Below are 13,288 nucleotides of genomic sequence, written 5' to 3' on the forward strand. Positions count from 1 at the left end.
GTCCTTCAGCTGGCCCCTTATCAAATATATAAACATTTATGAACCACATTAACTGACGACAATCACTGAACATGCATGTTTATTAATATTTCTTTTTTTTTAGTTGGATTATATATTGTTTATCATGTTGAAGCTGTTTAAATCGACGAATGCGTCAATATTTAAAAAGATATTATATTGTCTCTGGTCGAGAGTTATTTCAAAGGCATAACTACCACATCCTGCTATTTGTTATAATATTTGAATATTTTAAAAAGAAATGATGAAAATTCAAATTTAATTTAAACGGTCAGATTTGTGTTGCTTTCTAAACATGGTAATTATTGATTGGAATTTGAAAAAAAGATACACATAAATCATGTAAATTAACTTACTAGATGCCATTAAAATCCATTCCTTCATAGATAGCAGCTACACTTAATATTATTGACCCGTCCAAAGACATAAACACAAACAGCTTCCAATCGTAGATTCCTAGCTTTAATTGTTTTTGTTTCAGAATACTGATACATGCTGTTGTAGCAACGACTATACTCAAGCGGCACTGTGCATAAGCGAAAAATAGTAGAAAAAAGGCATACACTGTACAAAGATCATGTGAAGGAATAGTGCGCGTAATTCCGACATTTGTGATACATAACATCTGTACCCCGTAAAACATAATATCGCAAAATGATGAGACGGCGACAAAACGTTGAGAAATTTTCCATTTAAAATAATTTTGTTTATTTTTCCTAAACGAGAATATCAGTACTAACAAACATATGCAAATGCTAGCTGACGTTATACTATAAGATAGGTATATACTATGAGGCATTACATATGCTCCATCAGTAAAGTTCTTGCCATACCTTGATGTAATATTAAGAGATGTCGTAGTTGTCAAGTTTTCCATTTTAGTGGAATCCGAGCTAGTTGCGCTACTGTTGAAATATGCCATGCAGAAATACGGGGTCGATATCTTACATTCAATATTTTTTTAACGTAAAGTTAACATATAAACTTGTAGACGGAATTCCAAAGCTAAAACTAAATTGTAGTCTGTTCTGATAACAAACGAACTGATCTTATATTTGTTTATACTATAACATCATGTGACCAAATTACATACTAGTATCTAATAATTCAAAGAAAATCAAACAATCGTATAACAGACCAGAAAACATAATGCACCTCTACTATCGTAAGTGGGACATAATAACATTTTTTTTCAAATCTTTGCATGACTGCTTATTTATTAACAATTATACGATGCTGTATCGTAATACCGGATATATAAAACTCATCTTGGTCTAAATATAAACCATAATAAGACAGTGCTATCCTTAATCTTATATAATTGATTGAAATCTGTATGACTTTTTTTGAACTTTTCTTATATTTCACATCTTTGATGACTGGTTTTTGTATCACCAATCCTATTTTTATTATATTTTACAGATATATTTATTACCTTCAACTGACAATCATAATACTTCATTGATCACGATTTTGCGATTACTCTAAAACAAAGTACAATGATATAATTGATAAAAAGTTTCAGAATTCCTAAAATTCGTAAAACAACGCTGTATACTAGAGCTTTCAGCTGCTACTCAGACTTTTTAAAACATTCGGTATTCAGCAACTTTAGCTGCTTCTAAGACTTTGTAAAATATCACCAGTATCTGAATAGAAAAGTTGATGAACCAGGGGTATTCAGTATTCAAAAGCTTTCAGCTGCTACTCAGACTTTCTAAAATTCCATCAGTGTCTGAAGGGAAAGTTGATGAACCAGGGGCATTCGGTATTCAAGAGCTTTCAGCTGCCACTGATTTCGGAGTTCGGTATTTTTGTCATATAACTTTTCCCTAGCCATCGAACTTGAAATAAAAGAGACAGAAATAAGTCTGCCTCCTATTTTGACTTTCATCTAGAAATTGACTATAAGGGTCGGTTGAATAAAACCAAACTTTACGACAAATAAAAGATTTTAGCCTCCAAATTGTGAACACGTGTCACTTTCATTAGGGTAGTGCCTTCATATTAATAAAATTGAGAATTTGAATTGGGAATATGTCAGAGGGACAACAACCGGACCAAAGAGCAGATACCGGTATATATCTTCCAATTGATATGATATTCCAAGGCTAGTATTTCCTACATGATTTTCTTGAAAGCGAATTGCTGCTCTTGGAAATTATTAAACCAAAAGTTCCAAGTGGCGAATAGTTCCTTTGCAAACGTTACGGACACCATCACTAGTTATTTGAGCGTTAATTCAAATATGAAGACGGAAATGGTATAACTGTACAATTCCGTCTTCTTTCCACGAATGTGACTCACAAAATAATACTTATCTCCGGGTTAGTACTTACACCAGCAGCACGACAAGAGCCACGCGAGAACAAGGATATGCTTCCCCTACCGGAGCACCGTAGTTTAATACCGCAGGTTAATACCGACTTCTTGCCGACTTGTTTGTTTATTATTATGAGGCTGACTTCATACAGGAACTTCTTAGGAAAAAAGATAACAAGTAAGCAATATCCTTCAACTCTACTTTCCGCTATATAGATGATGTTCTTTCCCTAAATAATTCTAAATTTGGTGACTATGTTGAACGCATCTATCCCATCGAACTAGAAATAAAGGATACTACAGACACAGTTAAGTCGGCCTCATATCTTGACTTACATCTATAAATTGACAATGAGGGTCGGTTGAAAACAAAACTTTACGACAAAAGAGATGATTTCAGCTTTCCTATTGTGAACTTTCCATCTCTAAGTAGCAACATTCCAGCAGCACCTGCATACGGGGTATATATCTCTCAATTAGAACGATATTCCCTTGCTTGCATTTTCTATCATGATTTTCTTGATAGAGGGTTGCTGCTCACAAGGAAGCTATTAAACCAAAAGTTCCAAATGGTGAAGTTGAAATCATCCCTTAGTAAATACTAAGGACGCCATCACAAGTTGGTTGACCGTTATGGGATAACCGATTCACAAATGATATCGGATATGTTCCTAACGTCGTAACTACAATCCCCTTCCCTTACATGAATGTGACCTACTGAATTAGACTATTTACCGGATTTGTTATCACATAAGCAACACGACGGGTGCCACATGTGGAGCAGGATCTGCTTACCCTTCCGGGGCACCAGAGATTACCCCTAGTTTTTGATGGGGTTCGTGTTGCTTATTTTTTAGTTTTCTATGTTGTGTCATGTGAACTATTGTTTATGTTTATGCTCTTATAATATACTAGATTATGGAGTGTGTGTCCGAGCGAGAACTGCTCTAGTTCATTACTTTAGGAATATTTATCAAAAAGTAGTATTTCAATATTCAGTCCCATTCTACTATTTAGTCAGCCATCAGTCCTACCCTGATATACCTATCTTTTTCGGGTAATTAATACTGATAGCGTTTGACATTTTAGCCGAACAAATTTATCCATTTTATATAACTTAAATTATTGTATGCTGGTTCATATTCTGGACGTCAATCTTTGCTCCTTTATTATATAATTCACTTACAAAACAATTATGAAGCTTAGAAATGGAAAATTACTAAATACTAAACTTGTTCAAAGGGTATCTACACGTCTCAATCTTCAAAATCGGTTATCTAAAAATACTACCATGGCTAACATTTTTAACAATATAAATCGTGGTTACCCTTCTATCGATAAGTGTCATGCCAAAAAATGACTTTCATGTCCCCGTCTTTCCACCAACAATACGGTCAGGTCCACGTTTAATGGTCGCACATTTTCTTTAAATTTTGAAACTGATATAACTTGAAAAACAAACAGTATTATTTATTTACTCAAATGAAACAAACTGGGGTGTGGTATTCAGTACGTAGGAGAAACTGGACGATATTTATCTAAACGCACTCAAGAACATCTGTATCGTTTTAAAAGACCCAATAAATTCAAAAGTATCATTTACCAACACATTAAGAAGCACAACCACCCTTTTAAATATTAGCAGTTCAACCTTTAGAAGTAGTAAATAAGCAGCCTGGTGAATCGCATTCAAAGTTTGTACGATCACGGAAAATAATTGAATTGAATTGGATTAAAAAATTACAGACAGTTTACCCTCTCGGTCTAAATGATAATATCATGGGAATTGGTAATATATCTAGAACCAATTCCGTTAACATTTTGGATATAGTTTCTAAAACTGTTCGTAAAAAACGTTCTCACGGTCGTAGAACAAATCGCAATCAAAGAAAATTTCGGGCCAATCATACCAATATTTCGGACCTAATTTCTATTTCAAAAAATAACGGCAGATATTATCTGTTAACAAAACTCTGTTCGTTACCGGTTAAAAAGTTAAATAAAATTTTGGAGGATTGCAACACAATTTCATATAGCAGTCCTAAGTATGAAATTGTTCAAATTATTATGGCATATTGTTATTCTAAATTATTTCCCAAAATTGATCGCCCTGAAGATCATAAAAACATTTTATTAAAATTAAGTATGTCAATAAAGGCTTTGATTTTGTAAATATTGCCGGTATATTTAACGACCATTCTGTTAAAGATCAAATTCCTTGATATTTTGACAATACTGAGCTACCTCTTATTTGTTATATTTACAAGAAATCTACCCGGAAGTTTGTGTTTAATTATAGTCAATTGTGTAAAGATGTTAATATCAGTGAAAATACACCTACTTCATGTAATTGCAGTAATTCCGAATATATTTATGGACCCATTTCCCATGTTATAACAGGAGATCTTAACATCGTTCAAGACCGAGAGTTAAAATCATTCCTCAGTAAAGGACCTAAATATCGTCCCCCGTCAATTATTAATTGGAATGAGTGTCGTAATATCATCCACGATTCACTCTATACTTACTGTATGAAATGCATAAAACGGGAAAAAGCTGACAAAAAATCTTTGGACTCTTTTTTTAATTCAGTAATGAAGATAGTTGATATACGTATTCAACATTTTAAAGAACATTTTACTATTAACAATAACCACAATAAACCTATTTCTCGTATCAAACATAAACTAAAAGAACTAGCCAAGGAATTTGTTTTTGTCCCGGCCGATAAGGCTGCAAATAATATTATTATTGTTTGACGTAAATTTTACATTAAGGTTCTGAAAAAGGAAATCACCAATTCACCAACATTCCAACTGACTTCATTTTCAGAAAACGAAATCTGTAACAAACATAAACTTTTAGCCACCGCTTTACAAGCAGAGCCAAATACAATGAAAGTCCCAACTATGTATTGGCTTCCGAAGCTACACAAAACCCCTTACAAATATAGATTTATTTCGTCTTCAAGCCATTGTTCAACTACTAAATTGTCTATTCTTCTTACCAGCACACTTGGTACAATTAAAAACCTGATAATAAATTGTTCAAATAAGGCATTCGAAAATAGTGGAATAAATTACTTTTGGAGTGTCAAGATCTCGTTGGAAGTACTTGATAAATTGCATGCTTATATTGGTGATTTTGAATCTGTTCAAAGTTTTGATTTTTCTACCCTGTATTCCACATTGCCTCACATTCTCATTAAGAAAAAATTCACACACCTAATTAAATGGGCATTCAAAAAATCAGAATGTGAATATATATGTTCAAACTCTTTTAGATCATTTTTTATTAGCAATAAACAAAAAAACTATGTTAATTGGACATGCTTTGATACTATATATGCCCTTGAATTTTTACTAGATAACATTTTTGTTCGCTTTGGGGATTCCGTATATCGTCAGATTATCGGAATTCCAATGGGGACTAACTGTGCACCACTTATTGCGGACCTGTTTTTGTATTGTTATGAGTTACAATTTATGACAAAAATAAGCAAAGACCCATCGAAACAACATCTGATAAACAAATTTAATAATACTTTTAGACATTTAGATGATATTTTGGCTCTCAATAATGACGACTTCAGTATGTATATTAATGAAATTTATCCTGTTGAACTAACTTTAAATAAAGCTAATACTAACAATGACCACTGCCCTTTTCTCGATCTTGATATCTATATCACTAATGGAAAGCTGAATACTAAAATTTATTATAAAAGGGATGATTTTTCATTTCCTATCGTTAATTATCCGTTTTTAGATGGTGACGTTCCCTTGTCACCATCTTACGGTGTTTATATATCTCAACTTGTACGATTCGCTCGTGTATGTAACAATGTTTTAGATTTTAACGAGAGCAATTTATGTATTACTGAAAAATTATTACACCAGGGTTTTCGATATCACAAACTAGTCAAAACATTTACTAAATTTTATCATCGGTATAAAGACATCATTCGTAAATATAGCTCAACATGCAGACTTCTAATACGTTCAGGTATTTCACATCCAATTTTTTATGGAAATATTCTTTATAAAGCACAAAGGTGTCAGTATTCACCTCAGAAACTTACAAAACCTTTGAATAGACATATTAAGAAGGGATATAATTACGATACTGTTGTCAAGTCATTAAAGATTGCATATTTTGGCGTTAATATTGAGTCACTGATAAGGTCTTTGCATCGGAACTAAACACATTTATTCTAAAAACAGTTGTTGGCATGACACGGGTTATGTTCTTCTCATATATGTTATGATGGTAGGATACTAAACCCCTAACGGGAAGGATTGTGCCTGATGTTCATATGATGAAATCATAATCTTTCAGTCAGTTTAATTGAAGTCTGGAGCTGGCATGTCAGTTAACTGCTAGTAGTCTGTTGTTATTTATGTATTATTGTCATTTTGTTTATTTTCTTTGGTTACATCTTCTGACATCAGACTCGGACTTCTCTTGAACTGAATTTTAATGTGCGTATTGTTATGCATTTAATTTTCTACATTGGTTAGAGGTATAGGGGAGGGTTGAGATCTCACAAACATGTTTAACCCCGCCGCATTTTTGCGCCTGTTCCAATTCAGGAGCCTCTGGCCTTTGTTGGTCTTGTATTATTTTAATTTTAGTTTCTTGTGTACAATTTGGAAATTAGTATGGCGTTCACACATTGGACTAGTATATATTTGTTAAGGGGCCAGCTGAAGGACGCCTCCGGGTGCGGGAATTTCTCGCTACACTGAAGACCTATTGGTGACCCTCTGCTGTTGTTTTTTATTTGGTCGGGTTGTTGTCACTTTGACACATTCCCCATTTCCATTCTCAATTTTATTGTTTGTCTGTTTGTCTTTTTCATTTTTAGCCATGGCGTTGTCATTTTATTTTCGATTTATGAGTTTGACTGTCCATCTGGTACCTTTCGTCCAACTTTGAGATAGAGTGTTCTTTTTCATATGCTGTGTTGAAGTAGTTGATATGTTCATTTTGAATATGGAAAACATTTAAAACATGGTAAGCTATGTACTTTTTTTTTATAATACAAGGGGTACTTCGTGCACAACACGCTTCAATAGAATCATTTGTTTTTGAAGAAAACACGGGAAATAAAAAAAGTGGATACCAACAAAAAACCTAACACAATATAAAACAACATAAAATGAAACCACAAACACGAACACTTCAACAACATGAACAAAAAGTCATAATTTGTTGTCACATCATTTATCAAAACTATTATTGTCGTTTGATTCGATAAATTTGTTCTGTAATACATGTTGTATACAATTTTGATTTTTGATACCTGAACTGTTAATCAATCATAAAATAGCTGTTTCCATATTCATACATAATTGATGGTAACATAAGCTGTATGACGTTCATTCATATTGGACATATCTTTGATATCTGATGTGTTCAACAATATAACAAGACTGTCATCAGCCAACCTACCCGATTTTACATAATCGATAAATTATGATATTAATATTTGTGAGACATAAGTAAAGACGAAACGGGCATTTAACTTAACTTATAAATCTATATTCTTCTAAGAGATTTTTAAAAGGTAGTAATGTTATACTTACTAAATTACGATCACATAATTGGTTATTCAAATTATTCCAAGAACTTGTATCACAAAACGTCAAGGTGCAACAACGTCAATATAGCAGTAACTTAAAAGAAGTTTAAAAATGAGCGTCACTGATGAGTCTTATGTAGACGAAACGCGCGTCTGGCTTACTAAATTATAATCCTGGTACCTTTGATAACTATTAACAGACATAACATTTTATTTGCTTACCATAAGAAAATCATTCACAGAAATTTTAAGATTTTTTTTTAACCAAAACGTAGTTAATAACAAATAGTTTATTGAAACAACTCAAGTGTTTATTCGTGCTATGCTTTTGTTTCTTATTTACAGAAAGTGCTAAACGACGCGTGCTACCAAAACATTATATTGATGAGTCCCTACAGCCTAACACATTTTTTAAATAGGTCCATATATCTACATGTTTTTATTTTAAAACGTCAGTCCAATACTAGTACTCGTGGTATGAAAATATTTGGTAATTTTTTTTTTCTATTTTTTAGATTCGAATCTTTTTATTGTGAATATAGTGCAAAAGTTTTTTGGTAAATTTTTGAAACATTTGAATAAAGGTTTTTACCATATTCGTAGAAAGGTATGCCGGGTACAAAATACTAAAGAACAGTTTGACACATAGTTAAGCGCGCGCACAATAACATTTGTTTGCATGGTATTGTCAAAAGATTTAAATGAACTCTTTGTTTCTTAATATCATTGAGAATTGAAAAAACTTCAACTGAACACCGTTAATGACGAAATAATCAAAACACACTGGAAAAGATTTCAAATTGAAGTGTTGCCATCATTTTCTGTGTATTTGCTTTCAGAAAACACACGTGTTTACGAATTAGTATTGACCATCAACCTAGCCACTGGAAAAATGTGATTATATCCAGAAATCGAAAGGTATGAAAGTTATTTTTCCAATGTTCTTCCTTTTTAACGAGAGGCATAGAAATGCCCTAATGACTATTGATGTTTTGTCCCACTGATACCTAATTCCCAGGAACATTTTGAACGGAAAGTTCCTAAGTAAATGGTAAAATATAAAGCTTACACACATCAAACAAAAAACGATAACAACTTTTATATAAAGTGGAACATTATATTCTATTTTTACCAATATTTAGAAGCACAACAGTTACTGTTTCTTACAATTGATGATAAATAGTTACATAAATCAAGTCCTAATGATGATAAAAAAAAATGACAGGTTATATTTCGGATGAAATGAAAATGCCGCAGAGAACACTGATTATGATTTCAATTAACACATTTGTTTAACAAAAGTAAAATAAAACAATTATCTCTTTAACCAAATTATTTCAGAATATAAAACATACGTTTACATTTCTACATTGGCTAGGGGTATAGGGGGAGGGTTTAGATCTCATAAACATGCTTAACCCCGCCGCAATTTTGCGCCTGTCCCAAGTCAGGAGCCTCTGCCCTTTGTTAGTCTTGTATGATTTTTTATTTTAGTTTCTTATGTATTATTCGGAGTTTAGTATGACATGTATGACGTCCATTATTACTGTACTAGTATACACATTTTTAAGGGGCCAACTGAAGGACGCCTACGGGTGCAGCAGTTTCTCGCTACATTGAAGACCCGTTGGTTGCTTTCGGCTGTTGTCTGCTCTATATTCGGGTTGTTGTCGCTTTGATACATTCCCCATTTCCTTTTTTTTTCAGATTGAATAAACTGGTTAAGAATGGGCACATAGACAATGTACGATGCAGAGTAGGGAAAGTATACCTGTAGTGCTAAACAATTCTTTTTTCTTGGCCATAAACAAATTGCCAGGAGTTTTTAAACTTCTTATTAGTTAACCACAATTTCGTAAAAGCATTAGTATTACATGCATCTCATCGAGCTGTTTGTAACAATCATCTTTAAAGTAATATATTAGTTCCACCATAAAGGTCATAGAAAAGCTACAATATAGATATAGCAACTAATGATAGACGTATCCCATACGAATGGAATTGAGTACAAACATGCGTAAAACATCATTGAAACATTTAATTGGCTATATTCATCTCGGAAAAGTTGCAGAAGACCCTTTGATTTAAAAATATGTAAAAAAAAAAAACGGACGAAAAAAAAAACCACCTAATAATATTAAACATAACATAATTGTTAATTGTCTTTATACATGTTATAATTCAGTAGAAGTTAAATTTGATGAATGTGTTGTATTAATTAAAAATGGTGTCTTCAAAAGCCGATAATGACTTCGCCTAGTGAATTTAAGTTTTTCAAATATAACAAACAAAAAGAATTACCTCATCAGAGAAAAATAATTCTATGATATACAACAAGTCTCTGAAAAACGTAAATTCGCAAGAGATTTCGCGGGATTTTATTGAAATTTTAATTTCATACATTTTCGAATCTTTAATGCATTATTTCTATTTTTGTTACATATGCATTAGAAGAGACACAACTGTCTTGCATTTATTTTTTAATCTCAATGTGCTGAAAATCCCTGAAAAAGCCAATTTGTACACGACATATATATACACGTAAATCTGAGAAATCTTGAAACGTTGAACAAATAGTCATTGTTATTTCTCATTCACCGAACTAGATATTCCACAACCTGATGGAATCGATCTCAAATATATATAAATGGCCAATTTGTACCTTTATTGACAATATTCAACGCGGATCAGTTTCAAAAGATCCTTTAAATTTAAGAACATATAACAAAAACGGACTAAAACGACAATTAAAATAAAGTAAGAACATCTTGTTTTGCCTCTTTTCATAAAACAATTTACAATGTACTGTTATCAATCTTGTAGACACTCCTAATCACCTGTGATATGTACTTGTCAGGGCGGATCGCACCCTTAAGTATAAAAATAAGAAAATGTTGAATGATTGCCAATGACACAAATCTCCACATGAGACCAAGAGGTAAAGAAATTAACAACTATAGGTCATCGTTAAGACTTTAACAATGAACAAATCCCATATCAAATAATCAGTTATAAAAGGCATCAATTTCACAAATATGAAACAACGCAAACGAGAAAAACTAGGTGTTATAGTGATAAATATTATATCACAATGTTGACTGTTGTACCCCTATTTTTGACATTTTTACCTATTATGGGTGTTTGTTGTATTCACACATTTTTGACAATGAAATCGAATTGTATGTGACTGTCATACAATTCAGAAGATTATTTAACCATGTTTAGTCAATCATTTGTTTATTTAAGAAAATGCCTGTACAAAGTCAGAAATATGACAGTTGTAATCCATTCGGGTGATGTGTTTGGGCTTTTGATCCGTTTTGAATGTTTCTCGGAGTTCGTTTTTGTCCTGCTTTTTTTTCTTCTTCATTTTACTACCTGATAAATGTAAAACAAACAATGGTGACATATAGCAGCAAACGAAACACACTAAAATTCAGGCCGGCAACTTGAATTGGAACAACGAGGCAACTTTTTGAACATTTGAACAAACTATAAAAATCAGTTGAAAAGGGCTTACTCATTCCAACCAGTCTAAAATGGTTTTGAAATATTTTTTTTTGTATTAATCATATGCTTCTTTCTATGTATCCTCCGATGGAGGACTGACGTAGTGTCCCAATTCAAGTTGACGGCCTGTATTTTAGTGGATTTTGTTTGCTGCAGGACGCCTCCGGGTGCGGGAGTTTCTCGCTCCATTGGAGACCTATTGGTGACTTTCTGCTGTTGTTTTTCTATGGTCGGGTTGTTGTCTCTACATCTGCGCATTTAAGTTTCAGTAGAAGTAAGTTAACTTATGTTTCATAGCACACCGTTCATTTATTTACTTATTGAAAGCAGAACTAAAAAAAAGTATTGAATAAAATTAAAAATGGGAATGGGGAATGTGGCAAAGAGACAACAACCCGACCATAGAAAAAACAACAGCAGAAGTTCACCAACAGGACTTCAATGTAGCGAGAAACTCCCGCACCCGGAGGCGTCTTTCAGCTGTCTCTTATCTATATACTATTTCAGTGATATGGACGTCATACTAAACTCAAAATTATAAACTAAAAGTCCGAGTATAATTGTCGTCCTGACGATGTAAGGGGTAAACAAACACTGTTACGGGTTTTGCAATAGTGTTTTTTTGTCATTTTTAGTTTTATTTGATATTTGTATGAGGATTAGGCCTTAAAAACAATTGTTGCTATAAAACTGGAGCAGTTAAGATATATCTTAATAAACCAAATGAGCAGTTTAATATTAAGTTATTCTAAAGCAGATTAGATAGTGTTCTAAAATTGTCAATTAGTTACGTACATGACACACATTTTTCACACCTAATCCATTACCCAAACAAGATGTAAAAAGAAATAACAATATTTCAAATAAAGAATCAAATTCACAAGAATAAAATGTTTGATATATTGTCCTTATTATTTAATTAAAGTTGAATTTGAATCATTTATTGTTTTATTCAAATTTGTTGTTTGAATAACCGACACTGACAATACTTCGCCCAGCGATTTTCATTTTTTTTATCATAAAATACCCAATTCATTATCACATCAAATGAAAATTTAAAACAAAAACAAACACTAACTTTGCCCAGTGAACATCGGTGCTTTAAATGGAGATACCAAAACATATTGCCTCATCAAAGAAATATAGTTATACGATATACAACAAATCTCCTAAAAACCTTTGTTCCAATATCTGATGACTGATTTATCAAATAAGTATACAAATCTCCTAAAAACCTTTGTTCCAATATCTGATGACTGATTTATCAAATAAGTATGTAATGCTACGTATATAATTATATAATAATTGGCATTATCTTCAATATCTAGCCATATAAAAAAAATAATAGATTGATTTCCGTAATAATATATAATTGATGAATAAACATAATCTGTATGACGTTCATTTACTATTTTCAAATTGCATATCTATTTTAACTGATTTTAATAGCAACTATTAGTAACTGTTTCCCACCAATCCTATTTTGATTATATAAGTAAGGCAGTCTTTGAATCTACGAACGCTGAACTATAAGTCATTTAACTTTCTGGATCAGAATCGTGTGACAGATTTCAGCTAAAGTACAACGATGTGATGACTAACAAGTTTGAGCGTTGCTGTTAGATATGGAGAAAATGAATCCAGAAAGGCATAAGTGTACACTTTCACATACAGATCAAGTTTGTTTTTTGTTCTGTGTGATAGAACATTAAGACTTTTTTTTTTGCAAATCAAAACCGTGCATACAAAGTCAAAAAACTACTTGAAATTTGTTTCTTTTATACTTACACATGCTATTGTGACATAAGAATTATTTAAGCTATTTGAAATCTTACACTAAAAGTAACTTTAATT

Source organism: Mytilus galloprovincialis, chromosome 8 (assembly GCF_965363235.1).
Source record: "Mytilus galloprovincialis chromosome 8, xbMytGall1.hap1.1, whole genome shotgun sequence".
NCBI lineage: Eukaryota > Metazoa > Mollusca > Bivalvia > Mytilida > Mytilidae > Mytilus > Mytilus galloprovincialis.